A 19,780-nucleotide genomic window follows, 5' to 3' on the forward strand; every position below is an offset into this window, starting at 1 on the left:
AGGACAGCAGCACCCCTGTAAAGCACCCTTAAAATCACAGGGCAGCACACTTGTACAGTACCCCTAACAGCACAGGACAGCACCCCTAACAGCACAGGACAGCACCCCTGTACAGCACCTCTAACAGCACAGGACAGCACCACAAGACAACACCCCTGTACAGAACCCCTAACAGCAAACAGGACAGCACCCCCAAAACAACACACACACAGATACATCACCCAATGCCACCACCCACAGAGAGACAGAGGTCTGTATCCCTCACTCTCCAATGCTGTAGTGAAGTGTCTTATATATGGGATTCAAAACCCACAAGATCCAACTGCAGGATGATGATGTTTTGCCTAGATCTGGGATCAGAGTATGGTGGGAAAGCCAGACTCAGATCCCGGCTTGAATCGTGAAGTTCGGGGAGCTTGGATCTCACTCTCATTCCTCTCATCCCTATTAATTTTTTACATGTTGTTTGATAAATTGTTTTTATAACAGTGTATTTTAATAAATTGATACATATGTGCTCCCTTCATGAATTTTGTTTTTACTTATCTGTATAGTATTTATTTTAGCTAGACAGTGGTGCCAAGTTGGAAGTAGCATTTGTGTAATCAAGTTGTTGTTCTTGGACATACTTAAATTGGTGGTTTAAGCTGCGCTAGGGACCATTTTTTCTTGTATGTCATAGCAAAATGGCTTATCCATGCTTGGACGCTCCTCAGAATATCTGGGCGATTACACCACAAATATTGTGAGACCATTACAGCTGGACAAATTCCAATATGTCCCATGTTTTGTTCACCACCTTGGTGGCAATGAGTTTTTTTAAAGAAATGACAGGTGCATGTAAGAGATGCTGTCTTTGGCAAGAAAAAAAATTGGGAGATTTTTGGCATTCAGCAACGCATACAGAAGGACACTTCAATTTGCCATGTCACCAAATGTATCAAGAGATAGCAACAAGATGGAATTCCACCCTAATGTGAATGTAAGAACAGTAAAAAGCCATCCAAAGCAACAAGCCATGATATTGGTAGAGGAGGGGGAATGTACATTACTGCAGCAGAGTGGAGAATATGTTCCTTGTTGTGCAAGGTGCTGAAATCATTTGAAGTAGTCACCTATGAAGTGAGTTCAGATACTGCCAGCTCTAGTCAGGTACTGTAATTCCTCTAATTTTATTTTTGGAAAGTCAGCTTGAGAAATTGAAGGAGGAGATGAAACAAAGTGATTCCACTAAGTATGTCAGATTGTCAATCTTTAAATCATATCACTATATTTTAGTGACTGTGCTGCATCCTACATTTACATCATATGTTATGTCTTTATTTCCAACTGACCCAGATCTTAAACTATGCAAACAGCTTCCTGGTGAGCAAGTTGGTATCTCAAGTGGTACATGACATGACAACATCTCCTCCTTCAGTTTCTCTGACAACTGCTGCTGCCAGGAAAAAAACTCAGCTTTCTCAAGAGACTGAGGGGTGATGCAGAGGAGTCAACATAACATTTTGACATCTGACTGGGTCTAAAAGAATTGCTCACAATTAGAGACACCTCTACTGTAACTCCAGCTGATAGAGTCAGCATCGAAAGAATGGATACTCTACAAACAGGCAAGAGTCCTTTTGTGTACTGTATGGAAAAAAAGTCAATTTGAAGGTCCTTGTACTGGCATTAAATTACTTGAGCTGCCCACCCTCCAGTGTGTTCTCAGAAAGGTTTTTCAGTGCAGCCAGGAACCTTGTCAGCAATCGGCATAGGAGGCCACTTACACAAAATGTGGAAAAGATGATATTCATCAAAATGAACTGGAAATTCCACAAGAAAGACCTTTACCAGCAATTACATCAAAGTACCGAGACTTCTTGAGGGCGCTAGTGTAGAAGTGGAACCGGATGAGTGGGATATTTGTTTATTATCTGATAATAATTCAGATGTTGAGGATGTTGGTGAAGTTGTTTGTGTGTTTAGGTCAGCCACCAGTGGCAGAAGTTCTTGCCTGTTATTAAAAGAAAGCCTGCCTAGGCATAAAATAAAAAAAGCCATCTCTGGGGTTTGGGATTATTTTTGCCCAAATTCTAACATTTGTGAAGGCATTTGCTCCATTTATGAGGCCAAAATCAGTAGACGTAGGAATGTGAGCAATCTAGGCATATTCTCCATGTTATGTCATTTGTGGTAAGTTCATGAAATTTATTTTACAAAATGATAACTATTTGTAACATAATAGCAAGCTACTTGCAGTTTGGACCAGCCCATGCACTCTCCACTGCCATCATCAACCTCCTCATTAGAGAACAGAGATGTGCAGCAGGCACTTTTCGTGTTTTGTGTTTTGTTTTTGGTTCTGGTTCCATGCTTGTGTTTTGGATCTGGATTGGTTTTGCCAAAACCACCCTTTCATGTTTTGGTTTTGGCTTTGGATGTGGATGATTTTTGAAAAAACCCCATAAAAACAGCTAAAATCACAGAATTTGGGGGTAATTTTGATCCTACAGTATTATTAACCTCAATAACATTCATTTCCACTCATTTCCAGTCTATTCTAAACTCCTCACAATATTGTTTTTAGGCCAAAAGGTTGCTCCAAGATTCCTGGATGACTAAGCTAAGTGACCCAAGTGGGCTGCACAAACACTTGGCCCATCTAGGAGTGGCAGTGCACTGGCAGACAGGATGGCTCATAAAAAAATAGTCCCCAAACAGCACATTATGCAAAGAAGTAAAATAGGTGCAATGAGGTAGCTGTATGGCTAAGCTAAGCGACTCAAGTGCGCGGCACAAACACCTGCCCCATCTAGGAGTGGCACTGCAGTGGCAGACAGTATGGCATTTAAAAAAAATTGTCCCCAAACAACATATCATGCAAAGACTTAAAAGAGGTGTAATGAGGTAGCTGTATTGCTAAGCGACTCAAGTGTGCGGCACAAACACCTGGCCCATCTAGGTTTGGCAGTGCAGTCCCACTGCACTAACGGTGGATACCGGACACACGTCTAACACCAACATAGCTGTCATGGCCTTAGTTATCTGCTTTGCAACAGGATGACTGCTGTCATTTTTCATCTTCCTCGAAAAGGACTGTTGGACAGTCATTTGCTTAGTTTAAGTAGTACAAGTGGTCTTCCGACTTCCCCTCTGAGGTGACGATCGACTCCCAGCAGCAGCAACAACAGCAGCAGCAGCAGCAGGAGGAAGTGGTTCTTGATCTTTCCCTATTTTATCCTCCAAATTTTTGTTCTCCATTATTTTTCTGGAGTTATATAACAAAATGCAGCAAAGGAGAGCGTACCTCTACACCACACAGGGCAAACCCTGAAAAAAAATATTTGGATTCAATATTAATAACCCCTTTATTTGGAGAAAATAATATACAGCACCAGACAGCAACACTGAACTTATATGGCAGCATCACTCGACTGGACTTATATGGCAGTACCACTGGACTGGATTTATATGGCAGTACCACTGGACATATACGACAATATCACTGGAATTATATGTCAGTTACAGCAGAATCACTGGACTGGATTTATACACCAGTTCCACTGGATTTATACAGCAGTACCATTGGACATATACGGCAGTATCACTAGAATTATATGGATGTACCACTGGACATATATGGCAGTATCACTGGACTGGATTTATACACGAGTACCACTGGATTTATATGGAGGTACCACTGGACATATACGGCTGTATCACTGTAATAATATTGCAGTACCACTTGACATATACGGCAGTATTACTGGACTGGATTTATACGGCATTACCACTTGATATATACAATAGTATCACTGGATTTATATGGCAGTATCACTGGGATTGTATGGCATTATCACTGGACTTATATGGCAGTATCACTGGACTGGATTTATACGCCAGTACCACTAGATTTATACAGCAGTACCACTGGACATATATGGCAGTATCTCTGGACTTATACGGCAGTATCACAGGACTGGATTTTTACACCAGTACCACTGGATTTATATGGCAGTACCACAGGACATATACGGCAGTATCACTGGAATTATATGGCAGTACCACTGGACATATATGGCAGTATCACTGGACCTATATGGCAGTATCACTGGACTGGATTTATACGCCAGTACCACTGAATTTATATAGCAGTACCACTGGACATATACGGCAGTATCACTGGATTTATATGAGCTTTCAGGTGGTCAAAATTGACTGACATGACTGAAAATCAATGATTTTGAAGTTACTAATATTCTAGGAACAAAAAAGGCCTAAATTATGTAATTTTAGCTGTATTTTTATCATTTTTTTGTAAAAAAAAGTACAGCTCCAAATCACGATAACGAATTAGAACCAAATTAGAAACATTGGAGTCGGCGCACATCTCCAATATTGACACAAATACAACATTTTAAATTTCATATACATAAGAGAGAAAAAAACAGATTCCTTAGTCTGGGAGCAAGATGCATTTTATTTACTTGAAATAAATGACATTCTGCCATTTATCGTGTTTAGAGATTTAGTATAGTCGTAAGACACTTTCTATATCTTGCTATTTTCCCATTGTATAGCACAAAGCCAAATGTCAATAAAACTCAGTGTTATTCACTGTATCACTGCTCTCTATATTCTGGATCATGCCAACATTTTGGCACTTTTTACAGAAAGCAATGCGTGTCAGAAACCAAAAGAAAATAAGATTAACGCCTCCATAGCTAACTTCTGTTACATTGGCACACAGCCCGGGTAGTTAAATCTTTCACAGTAAATAGCCCCCTCAGTATCAACCTCACATTGATATTTAAACCTTAATCCAGGAACAGCTGGGGCTTCTGAAAAGCCTCTTCTCTGCTGAAGTTATCCAATGCTGTGAAAATCTTGTCATTTAAATTTCTCATTAACAAGATGAAGAGCTTTGGACAGTCTGTAAAATACTTCATTAAGTGCAGCAACATTCAGTGGGACTGAGAGATTTCAACCGAGGATGGACTTGCATTGCTAAGTATCTTCATTGGTAGAATGATATTGTTTCTTTCCCCACCTCCATGAAATTGTTATTCTGCTCAAGCCCATCAGAGAAAAACATCACTTTCCAGATGCTGAATGGGATGCAAGATTCTCTGAAACGCTGTGTTTTTTCTTTCTTTGAAATCTACATTCTTGAAAAGCAATTATTTAGTCAAAAATGCTTTTAATGGCATACGTATTAGCAATATATTTTATTATATAAGATGTTACTGTGAATAGTAATGTATTACATTGAGGTAACTATTTATTTTTTGCCTCTTATTCATTAGTAAATTAGTCTGGCATACATTTTTAGAGCCAGGTTTAATGATGCTTAGCATGTTTATATTTAGATCTCAGTAATTCTTACAGGTAAGCAGTCCAGAGGTTAAGTTTAAAAGTATAAATTTTATCCTGGTAAAAACCATCTGAGAATATACTGGGAAAACATTGCTAGAGATGTATATACATATACACCAATCCTCACACATGCCATATAGCCCCATTTGATGCACCACATTATTTGTCACTTAGCCATGCCATACAACTTTTTCTTAAAATATGTGTCTTTAGGGCCTGGCCGGATGGCTAGTTAGATTTCCAAATTTGTCTATAAGTACGCTACTGGGCACTTTGGAAAAATCGATAAAAATGTTCCCGGTACCAACATATGGGGAAATGTTTATGAAAGTGTTTCACAGAGCATATATATCCACTTATAGAAGATGGGAAATGGGATTATCCCCTTTGCATAAATGTATGAAGTGCGGAGGAGATTGAGCATTTCACTGCTTATGGAGTTGTCCAACTATAAAACAATTTTGGAAGAGAGTGAGAGGGTTTATACACCAGTATGGGATATCAAATTTCCAAGTAAGTGCAGAATGGGCTATCCTGGGTATTCTATCCCAGGAAGCAAATATACATGGGAAAATAGGAAAATGTTACTGGCAATTTCTGCCGCCTCAAAGAAGTCGATATTACAAATGTGGACAAAAAATTCTGGTCCTCCCATGTCAATGTTTTTAGAAAAAATGTATAATATTTTTTGAATGGACTGAATGAGGCAACCATAAATAAAGGAAAAAATATCATTACATTTTTCGAGGTATGGAAGAGATATATGGAATCTTTATCCCCCCTAATACAAGAAAGGATCAATAAATGCTTACCGGAAGTGGAATGGAGAGAAGAGGAGGGGAGGCAAACTGATAATTAAGAAAGCAACCTAGGAGATAGAGAAAGAGAATAAATAACATTGAGTACTAGATTAGTGGGGGAAAAAAGAGGAAGTTGTGAGGGAAATGGGGGTATGAATATGCTTAAGGTTGTTATGGTTGTGAAGTATAATCATGTGCTCTTTTGTAAGTTGACAAAATGCCTGGAAGTATTAAGATCTGTACTGATGTTTTATTAATACAAATTGATGGAAATTTAAGTGTGTATCAAGAATGTGTATGTGTATTGTTGGTTAAAGACGTATTTAAAAAAAAGAGATTTAAAGTCTTTTGGCCTAATGCAGACGTGGATGCTGCAGCGGTTGCAGGCTGAAGCACAGTGAGGTGTGTGCACTGCACATGCGCACACAGGGAGGGATGTTCTAAAGGGAAGATGCGATAAAAAACCCATTTTCAAGGGTTTTATCACATTTTCATATGTACTAACCCCCGTCCGCTGTGTTTTCGCCCCTGAGGGTATTGCCATTTTTGGATGGTGATACCCTATAGAAGCCTATGGGCTTCTTAACGCCGGCCGCCGCAATCCGACGCCTCCAACGCCCCCTGCCGCTGTTGTCGACCTCCCTCTCACCTGGCAAACTCCATCTAGGCAGCCTGGACCCGGAAGTCAAACTCCTCCTCCCCCTAGCAGCACAGCTGGAGGTCCTTTCAGCTGCAGGGAGGAGGAGGATGCGCCCCGGACAGCCTGCTGCCTGCTTCCCAGTTGGTGAGCAGGTGGAGACCCCAGGGAGGTGACGGAGACCCCCCCCGCACACCACCGCACAGGTTTTGCAGGGGGCCTCCGTCACCGCATTGCAATATTAATCGCATATGTTAGTACATATGCGATCAACATCGCTGCGATGGGAAGCGAGGGGCGGCGATGTATGTTAATACATCCCGACCACAGTGAGATGTGAAGGCATCCCATTTGTGCGATTGCCTCTGCCTGATTGACAAGCACAGGCAGTCGCGGGCTGGTGGGGGGCATGTCAGCGGCGTTGAGAAGGAGTTGCTGTGGCGTTGGGGGGGCACAGTCCAGACAACACAGGTGTGTTTGGACTATTTGTGGGGCGAGCCGCTGCGGCTGCGTGATGTCACACTCAGGTGCTGGGGCCAAAAACATGGCGGGTAGCTGCCTGTATTTGCAGCCAGGCTGCGTAGGCAGGGAGCTACTCGGCAGGTGCGAAAGCCGAGATTTTTATCGTAGATGTGCATTTTTTTGCACATCTATGATCAGGTCTGATTTAGACCCTTAATTTGTACTATTTTAAGAATTCTTTTGCAGCAAAAATACTAATGCTTAGTACTTAGGACATGATTAAGAGATAGGTGCAATGGCAATATTGATTGATTATTTGCTACTGTGCATGTGCAGGGTTGGACTGGACCACAGGGAAAACACCCATTGGGCCCCACTGCCCGAGGGCCCACCCCCTCCTCTAGGGATCAGGTTCCAGACTGTGCACTTGAATTATAGTTTATACATATGTTATATTATACTGCATAGGACTATGGTATATTTTCTACAGTGCAGTGCTCTTTTTAATCTAGTACATTATCATGCATGGACTATATTTATCAAACATGCGCTAATGGTTAGTTAAGCCTCTTTGTTGGGTGGCCACACCCCCTCTGGAGGCTGGCCACACCCCTAAGCATGAGCCCCTACCACTGCATTTCCCCAGCGGATCCTTCATGCCCCAGTCCAACACTGCATGAGTTAAAACTGCACTGCACATGTCCCGTGATGGTCTCGCAATGGTAAGCATTGATAACTCAGCTCAGTCAGCTTTGAAATGGTTAACACAACCAATGGATACTTATAATGGAAACAATATACTCAAAACTCTTATATGCCAGTACTTAACTTACTGCTACATCAATTCGATTTCAGAACCACACACATATATGGGGTCATTTTCGGGGTGGCTGCGTGACATCACACACAGCCAATGCAATGGGAAACATGGCCGCACTGCACCTGCCTTCACAGCCAGGCTGTGCAGGCAGGGGGCATCCCTCATTCAGCAATGTGATTGCAAATTAATTAACACAATGGTGAAGAGTTGAAAACAAGTCAGATGTGGAACATGTCTTGTGTGCTTTTGCTATGTGCCTGCTCTGTAACCAAACATATGCCACTAAATGCAATTATAATGGGGCAGATGTAATAAACCTTGGATAGTGGTAAAGTAGAAAGAGATAACATAGCAGCCAATCAGCTCCTAACTGCCATGTTACAGGCTGTGTTTGAAAAATGAAAGTTAGGAGATGGTTGGTTGGTTGGTAGGTACTTATCTATCTCAATTTTATCACTCTCCAATGCTTAGTACATCTCCCCTAATGTATGCAAATTAGGGGCATAACCAGTGGTGGCTCCAGAAATGGGTCTGCTGCACAGTCTAGAATTCAAATAGTTTAACCACACCAAGTGCATGTGAGTCCTGAACAGCGATGTTTGGCAGTGTTTGGGGTGGCAGTTGGTGTGGCTCCCTCATTAAAATGTTATTCTGCATTGCAGCTCCACCTCTGGAGCCACCACTGGGTGTAACTGAATAATGGGGGGTTTGCACAACTACATAGGCTTATGGTCTTTGTAAAGTTGGCCACAGGGGTAAATCACGCCTATTTTCTGATTTAGATTTTGAAGTATTAGTGCACACTTATGATGACGATGATGATGATGATGATGATGATGACGACAGGTATGAAAAGAAGCAAAAAGGGTCAGTCCAGCCGCATATATACATATAAGTCTGCATACCACAAATACAGTACATACATTTAATTATTTGCACACAATGAAGCTGCAGTAATGGTTGTCTTATGTTCAACTCAGCATCAGCACAAAAAAGTACCTTTAGGTTCATTATCTCATTATAAATCCAAATATGTTATAATATGTTACCTAATTAACCCCTTTACAGGCTCATAATTCATATTAAGGAATTATGCAAAATTATATTTAGAATAAGGCACATGAAATGACAGGCAATGCATGACAATATAATTCTCTAAAACAGGAATGAAAGCATGCAACATTAAGATGTAAAAAGGTACATTTATCACTAGCAGATGGTCAATAGTTATCACAGTAGCCATTCTTCTGAAGAAACAGTATTAGTCCAATGACAGTTTTGGTTTAGTCTGTGCACCTTCGTCAAGAATTAAAAACACACTGGTTGTAAGGCCCCTATAGCCTATATCCTATGGAGGAAAGCCAAGAGTGTCAGACATGACATCATGTCACTAGGCAACCAGCAAAACACTTCAGGGAGAAGCTGCTGGAAGCTTGGAAGCCAGCCCCAGCTAAAAGTGACATGTATTAAATTTGCTAAGTGAACAATAAACAAACAATGAAAATAGTTGTTGACATTACACAGAATATTGTAAAGGTAGGTGGCCTACTAATAGCAAAAACCACAGTATGTGTCCAATTCAATCATCAAGATTAATGATCACAAACCTAAACATGGATTCCCCCCCCCCCCCCATTATATCCACCTGCAGAATTTGCACATTCCAGGAGGTCAGCAATACACTACCATGACCAGACAGGGGATATAGTAGTACAATATTGTAAATCTCTTATTTACTTATCTATCTATCTATCTATCTATCTATCAGCCCTCACTCACTCACTCACTCACTCACTCACTGACTGACTGACTCATCACTATGGGATCTATTTACTAAGCCTCAAGTGGAGCTAAAGTGGCCAGAGATAAAGTACCAGCCAATCACCTCCTAACTGTCATTTTTCAAATCCAGCTTGTGACATGTCACATTTTACCATATCTGCTATGGGAGCACCTTTGGTAACAACAAGAACCATGAATTATTATTTACATACATTAAGACATCTCACATTTACATCTCTATAGATTTACCAAATTTTTAACACTCATTATTATTTACAGCCATGAAAATCAGAAACTCCTGTATGAAGAACAAGTTGAACAGCTAGCTTACAGAATAAAATGCTATAAATATCACATTTTGGAACTGCTAGTCCCTTCAAGCACAGCCCTGGTGGTACTAATTGGCAAAAATCTCATGGGACCTCCTCTAGTTAGCACATGGTCTTTAGCGGTCCAAATCTCCTAAGCCTTGGAAGAGATAAAGTGGACGGTGATAAATTACTAGCCAATCAGCTCCTAACTGCCATGATACAGGCTGTGTTTGAAAAATAACAGTTTGGAGCTGGTTGGTTGGTGTTTTGACCTCTATTTACTATGCCTTGGAGAGAGATAAAGTGTATGAAGATACAGTATTAACCAACCTGTGGTCATACCAACAAAACAAAGCCACTAATGTAGTCCTTGTAGTCTTCTCTGCATATCATTCCACCACAATTTAAAGACAACAAAATCTGGTAAAACCTAATGATCTATCATGGTACTAGGAACATAGCTACTACCAGTACTCATCTAATACCATGGCTCCATAATTAACTCATTCATAGTGCTGATCAGCATTTCCAACACCTGGACATAACAGACTCAGCTCTAGTGACTCTCCAAACTTAATGATGGCTTCTGTTCTCTACATGTGAACCTCAGTATTGAGCATACTGTCTGCCACTGCACTTTTCTAACAAATACTACAGTCGACTACTGCACTTGTTGTTCTCCAAAGCTGGGAGGGTGTCTTTCTATGTTTATTTTCAAGCCATGATCGTATGTACACTACTTCTTAATATAATTATTTTATAGTTCTAAAGATTTTATTTGTTTATTTTAATGGCTTCAACTCCCATAAAACATGCACATTTACATTAAATACTAGCATAAAAAAGAGGTAAAAAATAGTCTTTTTTATTTTACTTGCTTAGATTTGTAAACATAAAGGTTTTTCTATCCTAGTTAACATAATGCAGTCCTTTTCATCATTATTCTATTTGGTACCCATGGGACTGCCATGAATTTTGTCTCCAAATACGTATCAAATCAAGGGCACATTACAGGGGTGGCTTTATCCTGATGGATCACACTGTTACAGATTGGCACATACAGTATGCTGCTTGAACAGGTGTCAACACAAAAATGAAGAGGTGAGAGATTTCAGTATTCTTTAAGATGGGAGCAGAGATAAACATTTTTTTATCTAAGGTAAGGCCCGGGATGCCTCTTGAGGACAATTTCTTGGGTTTTCTGGACTCTTTAAGCCATAATGGATGCTAATAGAGTGGAATAAACTGGTGGTAGTAGTTGAAAAGTTCCAGAAAGCCCTGAGTTGCCAACAAAACACAATGACAATGAAAAAGAGGTAGAGTACATAATGAATCATTTTATTCACAACACTTTGAAAATCAGTGGTGTGTTATATAAACAAAGAGGAATAATAAGATACTAGTAATTTCTATTCTTAGAGTTAAATGTCATCCTAAACTCTCCCCCCACCAGGAGTATGATCTTGTAAGTAACATTGAGATACAAAAAAAACCTGTGATACAAAAACAAAAACAAAACACAAATGTCAGTCCTATCAGCATTCTACAGTCAGTGTGATGAAGCCACCAGGACCAGTTCCGATGGCTTTGGTGACTAATTGAATATGCCGCCATGCGTCATCTACAGCACAAATATTTCCATCAAATTACAGACTTATGTTAGAGGGGCTCATATTCTCAAGGCTTATTTCTACACAGTTATCTGAATTTTGAAATAATATTAGATACAGTATTTGTAAACTTATCTTTTACATTATTTATACGAATGTGCCAAACTACCTCAAATATTGTGGAACTGGTAATAATAAATAATAATACTTCCTCTTTCCTATCCCTTTTCCCTTTACTACTCACTAGCATTACAAACTTATTAAACTAATTACTGTACCTCTGCTGCTGCCTATCAACTGGCATCAGAATGGAAATGTCAAACCTCTCTCTCTCATGAGCCTGTATTGGATAAAATGTTGTATTTTTTATCATATGGAGTACAGAACTTGTTTCATGAAAAACTCTAGCACTTCTATTTGTAAGACCTAAGAGCACTGGGCCTCCCACTGTAACTTGAAGCTACTCATTAGCATGTAGTAAGTTTCTATCTTTGCCACTTGTCCTGTTGTGCTCATAAATTCTTATTCATTTGACTGTCCTCACCTGCTCTTAGTCTTCTAATTGGACTCTCCCCCAATCTCCCTCCTACCTTTTCCCTTCCTATTTAGCAATAAAAACAGCTTATCCTTTTTCTTACATGCTACTGTGACTTGTGTGTTCTCATATACCTACGTTTTTTGCAAAACATGTGATATTTGGTGCAACTTAGTCCCATTACTAGAGAGTTTCATAATTTAGCAATTTAGCATATTCTTCATACCACATAGCGTCTTTTTCATACAGCATTTTAGTTCACTATGTAGACAAAAGTGATTATACTTCCCCCCACCACACACACACACACACACACACACACACACACACACACACACACACACAATCGAAATGGTGTGCTCCTGCAGCAGACACGTGTTTGTGAATGTACAAAAGGGTAGGGGGTGATTATATCATTTTCTAACAAACTGGCTTCCAGGAAGGAGCTATCGGAGTTTGAAAAAAGGATCAGAGTAGGCTGCTCAATGTCATTTTTCCAGGACGACGCTGGACTGGTATGTAGAAAATTCAATAACCCAAATGGAGTAGCCAGCTCAGAGTCCAGATCTTATTCCCATTGAGAACCTCTGGGAAGAATTGAAGCAGCGATTGTATTCTAGATTTACGAGGGGACTGGAGATAACGTGGAGACATTATGGGTTGAGATTTCGAGTGGGGGTAAAGATACAAAAAACTTTTAATAGGGACATGTTATAAATCACCAGATATTAGTGTTTGTGATGAATTACAACTCTTGCAGCAAATTGCAAAAGCTGCAGGAATAGGGGATGTCATTATTGTTGGGGACTTTAATTACCCGGGCATAAATTGGAACACCGAAACAGTAAATACAATTAGGGGCAACAGGTTCTTAAACATGCTAAAAGATTATTACTTGTCCCAGGTAATCAAGGAACCAACTAGGCATAGGACTATATTGGACTTAGTACTAACTAATAATGAAGAAATAATATCAAACACTAATGTAGGAGAGACCTTAGGAAATAGCGATCATAATATGATCACATTTGCTAGCAGCTTCAAAAAACAACAATATAAGGGTCTAACTAAGACTTTTAGCTTTAGAAAAGCTAATTTCATATTACTGAAACATGCAATGAAGGACATCAATTGGGAAAATGTATTTCATGGTAAGAACACGGCTGAAATGTGGGATGTTTTTACAATTGCGCTCAATAAGGACACTAAATTGTATATTCCCAAGGTCAACAAAAACAGGAGTAGTAAATTCAAACCAATGTGGCTTAGAAGGTCAAGGAACAAATGGCTAAAAAAATGTGTGCTTTCAAAGCATTTGAGTCTAACTGGATGGTGGAATCATTCCAGTTCTACAAGGAATGTAAAAAAAATGCAAAAAAGAAATCAGAGTAGCTAAAATAGAAAACGAAAAATAAATCACAAAAGAGGGTAAAACAAACCCCAAAAACTTCTTCAAGTATATAAATGGTAAAAGGTTACAAAAGGAGAATATTGGACCTTTAATGGGAGAGTTGAATGTCTTGATTAATGATGATAGGGAAGAAGCGGATTTATTGAATAAATTCTTTGCATCAGTATTCACAAGAGAGGACAGGTTGACAAGAGTAGAGCACAACATAAGCTATAACAATGAACTGTTGCTAGGTACTTGGTTAAATAAGTAAGTAGTCAGGGAGAGACTAAGTAAAATTAAGATAAATAAATCTCCTGGCCTGGATGGACTTCACCCCAGGGTTCTTATGGAACTTAACACAGAGATATCGAGACCCCTGTATCTGATTTTCAGAGAGTCAGTTATATCAGGAAGGATACCGAAGGACTGGTGTTTAGCAGAGGTAGTTCCAATATTTAAAAAGGATATTAAAATGGGATCAATACGCAATACCGCTGGACGGAATCCCAGTGGTCAGAATACAGACACTGGGATCCTGACTGGCAAAAACCCGACAGGGGGGCGAGCGCAATGCAGCCCCTTGCAGGCTCGGTGCGCTCGCCATTCTGTGAGCACGGTGCCTCGCTACGCTCGGCACACTAATTTATTCTCCCTCTATGGGTGTTGTGGACACCCACAAACTGAGAACATATCGGGATTGTGCCGGTTGGGATCCTGGTGTCAGTATTCCTACCGACGGGATTCTGTCCAGCGGGATCTTGACCGCATCCCATTAAAACTCATCCCAGTAACTACAGACCAGTTTGACATCTATAGTGGGGAAAATACTAGAAGGTATATTAAGGAATACCATACTAGAGTACTTGGATACCTCCAAGGTTATTACAAGGAATCAGCATGATTTTATGAAGGACAGATCATGTCAAATTAACTTAATAAGCTTCTACAAGAAAGTGAGTAATAATATTAATCAGGGTAAAGCAGTGTATATGGTAGGAAACACTATTTGTACTTGGGTGAGTAGTTGGCTGTCCAACAGGGAACAGCGAGTGGGAATTAATGGGATGTTCTCTGAATGGGCCCCAGTACTCAGTGGAATACCGCAGGGATCAGTACTTGGGCCATTGCTGTTGAACATATTCATTAATGACCTAGGAGAGGGACTAGAAAGCACAGTGTAAATTTTCGCAGACGATACTAAACTATGTAGAGTAATTAATTCAGACAAGGATGTTAAATCTCTACAGAATGACTTATCTAGACTTGAGGTCTGGGTGGATAAATGGAGAATGAAGTTCAATATAGACAAATGTAAAGTTATGCACTTTTGGACTAAAAACAATCAGGCAACATATAAACTAAATGGGGAAAATGTAGGGATAACTGTAGTTGAAAAAGATTTGGGGGTGCTCATCGATAATAAATTTAGTAGCAGTACGCAATGTAAAAATTCAGAAACAAAAGCAAATAAGGTGTTAGCATGCATAAAATGGGGAATGGAGACAAGTGATGGGAGTATAATCTTGCCACTGTATAAATCACTTGTGCGGCCACACCTCACTATAAATAAGATATCTTGGAACTCGAAAGGGTTCCGAGGCGAGCCACCAAGCTGGTTAAGGGGTTAGAGGCACTGAATTATGAGGAAAGACTTAAAAGGTTAGATATGTTTACACTGGAAAAGAGGCGATTGAGAGGTGACATTATCAACATTTATAAATATATAAAGGGATATTACAAGGATTTATCAAATGACTTGTTTATCAAAAAATCGCTACATAGGACACGAGGACACCCACTGAGGTTAGAAGAAAAAAAAATTCATACACAACGGAGAAAAGGTTTCTTCACAGTAAGGGCTGTAAGGATTTGGAATTCTCTACCAGAGAAGGTAGTATTGGTGGATTCAATCAATAATTTTAAAAATGGATTAGATAGATTCCTATCTGAAAAAAATATCCAAGGATACAGCATTTAATTATTATAAAATTATAATACAGGTTGAACTCAATGGGCATTTGTCTTTTTTCAACCTCAACAACTATGTTAATATGTTACTATGTAGATTAACTCGACCTTCTTCAATGTCAAAAATTGATCACTATACTTAAGGCAGAATGGCAAAACATACCACCTGCTGTTTTCCAGGAACTTGTGGACAGTTTGCCAAGAAGGGTGCTGCAGTAATCACTGCATATGGTGGACCAACAAAGTACTGAAATCAACAAAATCTCATTGTTCTATTTGCTGTCAATGTCCAATCACTTTTGTCTACATAGTTTATTTAAATTTTTCTTGCAATAGTGGCCATAAAAATTCACACAAAGCTGCGTGGCAGGATCAGAATCAGAATAAGCTTTATTGGCCAGGTATACTTGCGTATACTAGGAATTTGCTGCCGGTTTATATTGTAGCAGCTGAGTAACAACATGAGAGGGGGGCGACGACAGATAGCATATCATCATACAGCATATCATATAACACACTACATACTGTACATAATTTTGCGAGCACAGAGTAGTGTTACTTTATCAGTTTACTTTATTGGGCATGCTAGTCTTTGTTCAGCTGGTGGACCGCTTTGGGAAAGAAGCTTTTTGAGAGCCTAGTAGACTTGGCCAAGATGGTCCTGTAGCGCTTGCCCAATGGTAGCAGTTTGAACAGGTCATGTCCTGGATGCAGCTGGCCATCCGCAATTTTCTCTGTGCGGTTCTTGAGCCTGGATTGGTACAGGTCCGGAACAGAGGGTATGTCGGTTCTGATGATCTTTTCCACCATCCTAACTACCCTTTGGAGCCTGCATCTGTCTTTTTCGCTGATGGCACCATGCCAGACTATGATTGTGGAGCTTAGTTCTGACTCGACGATTGCAGTGTAGAAGAGGAGCAGCATTTTCTCTGGGATGTGGAATTTCCTGAGTTGCTCAGGAAGAACAGCCTCTGGTGCGCCTTTCCTGTGATTGTATCGGTGTTGGACCCCCATTTTAGGTCTTGGGCGATCTTAGAGCCTAGGAACTTGAAAGTGTCCACCAATGGGACCGTGTTGCCGGTGATCACGAGCAGGTGCATGACAGTTGGTTTCCTTCTAAAGTCCACCACCATCTCTACTGTTTTAAGTGGGTTCAAGTCAAGGTTGTCGGTGCCGCCCCACAGGAAACAGGCAACAGCACCCCTGGACTTAAACGGCAGTGGAGCAGCACTCTTGGAATGATAAGGCCAGAGGAGCAGCACCCCATATAAGGCAGCACCCCTGGAATGATGTGGCAGACAAAGAAAAGATGTGCAACATGGATTTGTTCTTGGGCCCTCCCTCCCACCCACTCTTATGTTGTATAAACAGGAACTGCACACTTTAACAAAGCAATTATTTCAGCAACAGGGTCTGCCACACGACTGTTGCTGAAATGATTGGTTTGTTTGGGCCCCCTCCAAAAGAGAAGCAATTAATCTCTCCTTGCACAAACTGGCTCTACAGAGGCAAGATGTCATCCTCATCCTCAGATTCCCCCCCCTTCAGTGTTTACATCCTCATCCTCACAGAGAAAAATATTCAAACAAACCACTTCATTTAGGTGTCAGTGGACTGCTTACGCTATTACCCAAAGTTTCTGAACTTGACAATGACTTATGATGAATGCGCTGCAGCTGACGTATAAGGGAGGATGTTCCTAGGTGGTTAATATCCTTACCCCTACTTATTATGGATTGACAACGGCAACACATGGCTTGACACATGTTGTCCGGATTTGTGAAGAAATAATTCCACACCAAAGAGGTGGCTTTTTTGGTATTTTGCCCAGACATGACAATGGGCTTTTTCAGCCCATGGCCAACAACCGTCTCCACTGGTGCCTTATTCAAACAAACCACATCACCATCAGAATCCTCATCGTCAACTTCATCCTCAGCGGAAGCTACACCAATATCCTCCTCATCCCGATGTAATTCTACAGTGACATCCTCAATCTCAACATCAGCAGCTGGACTGGCGGTGCACCTCCCAGCACTTGCAGGGGACATGCAAATTGTGGTAGGAGCCTCCTCTTTCCATACAGTCTTGGGAAGGTCAGGCCTAGACATCGCAACCGCAGACACACTTGGGCTCTTCCTGGGGATATGTGATATCTCTGAATGCACAGTTTCCTGTGCTTTAGCAAGCTTTATTTTTATAATTTTTTGAGAGGGAGGAGGGCTTCCATCTTCATGAGAAGCTGTCCCAACAGTCATGAACATAGGCCAAGGCCTAAGCCGTTTCTTGCTACTTCGTGTCTTGAATGTCATATTGTCGTTTCTTATCAGATAATTTCTTTTTTTTTTTTGGTTCTTAATTTTTGCTTCTTGGATTTTTCATGCCCTCTATGACATTGGGCATTGGCCTTAGCAGACGATGTTGATGAATTTGCATCGTCAATGTCATGACTGGTAGCTGCACCACCTTCAGCACTAGTTCTAGGAACTGGAAGTGGTTCCTGATCTTTCATTCTTTTTTCTTCCAAATTTTTGTTCTCCATTTCATAGGATAGCACCCCTTTATCATTACAGCACACAGAACAGTGCCCTTTTATTTTCACAGCACCCCTGCATTTTTACAGCATACAGGACAGGGCCAGTGTACATTTATTTTTACAGCACCCCTATATTTTTACAGCATACAGGACAGGGCTAGTGTACATTTATTTTTACAGCACCCCAGAATTTTTACACCATACAAGACAGGACCTTTTCACTGCACCCCTGAATTTTTACAACATACAAGACAAGGCCAGTTTACATGTATTTTCACTGCACCCCGGAATTTTTACAGCATACAAGACAAGGCCAGTTTACATTTATTTTAACTGCACCCTTACATTTTTACAGCATAGAAGACAGGGCAAGTGTACATTTATTTTCACCACACCCCTGAATTTTTACAGCATACAAGACAGGGCCAAACTACATTAATTTTCACTGCACCCCTGAAATTTGACACCATACAAGACCGGGCCAGTGTACATTTATTTTCACAGCACCCCTGAATTTTTACAACATACAAGACAAGACCAGTGTACATTTATTTTCACGTCACCCCTACATTTTTACAACATACAAGACAGGGCCAGTGAACATTTATTTTCACTGCACCCCTGAATTTTTACAGCATACAATACAGGGCCATTGTACATTTATTTTCACCACACCCCTGAATTTTTACAGCATACCATACAGGGCCAGTGTAAATTTATTTTCACTGCACCCCTGAATTTTTGCACCATACAAGACAAGGCCAGTTTACATTTATTTTCACTGCACCTCTGAATTTTCACATCATACAACACAAGGCCAGTTTACATTTTTTTCACAGCACCCCTGAATTTTTACACCATACAAGACAAGGCCAGTGTACATTTATTTTCACTGCACCCCTGAATTTTTACAATATACAAGACAAGGCCAGTTTACATTTATTTTCACCATACCCCTGAATTTTTACAGCATACCAGACAGGGCCAATGTACATTTATTTTTACCACAACCCTGAATTTTTACACCATACAAGACAAGGCCAGTTTACATTTATTTTCACCATACCCCTGAATTTTTACAGCATACCAGACAGGGCCAATGTACATTTATTTTTACCACAACCCTGAATTTTTACATCATACCAGACAGGGCCAGTGTACATTTATTTTCACTGTACCCCTGAATTTTTACAGAATACAAGACAGGGCCAGTGTACATTTTTTCACAGCACCCCAGAATTTTTACACCATACAAGACAGGACCAGTGTACATTTATTTTCACTGCACCCCTGAATTTTTACAACATACAAGACAAGGCCAGTTTACATTTATTTTCACTGCACCCCGGAAAATTTTGACAGCATACAAGACAAGGCCAGTTTACATTTATTTTAACTGCACCCCGAAATTTTTACAGCATACAAGACAGGGCCAGTGTACATTTATTTTCACCACACCCCTAAATTCTTACAGCATACAAGACAGGGCCAAACTACATTTATTTTCACTGCACCTCTGAAATTTTACACCATACAAGACCGGGCCAGTGTACATTTATTTTCACAGC

Source organism: Pseudophryne corroboree, chromosome 2, assembly GCF_028390025.1.
Source record: "Pseudophryne corroboree isolate aPseCor3 chromosome 2, aPseCor3.hap2, whole genome shotgun sequence".
Classification (NCBI taxonomy): Eukaryota; Metazoa; Chordata; class Amphibia; order Anura; family Myobatrachidae; genus Pseudophryne; species Pseudophryne corroboree.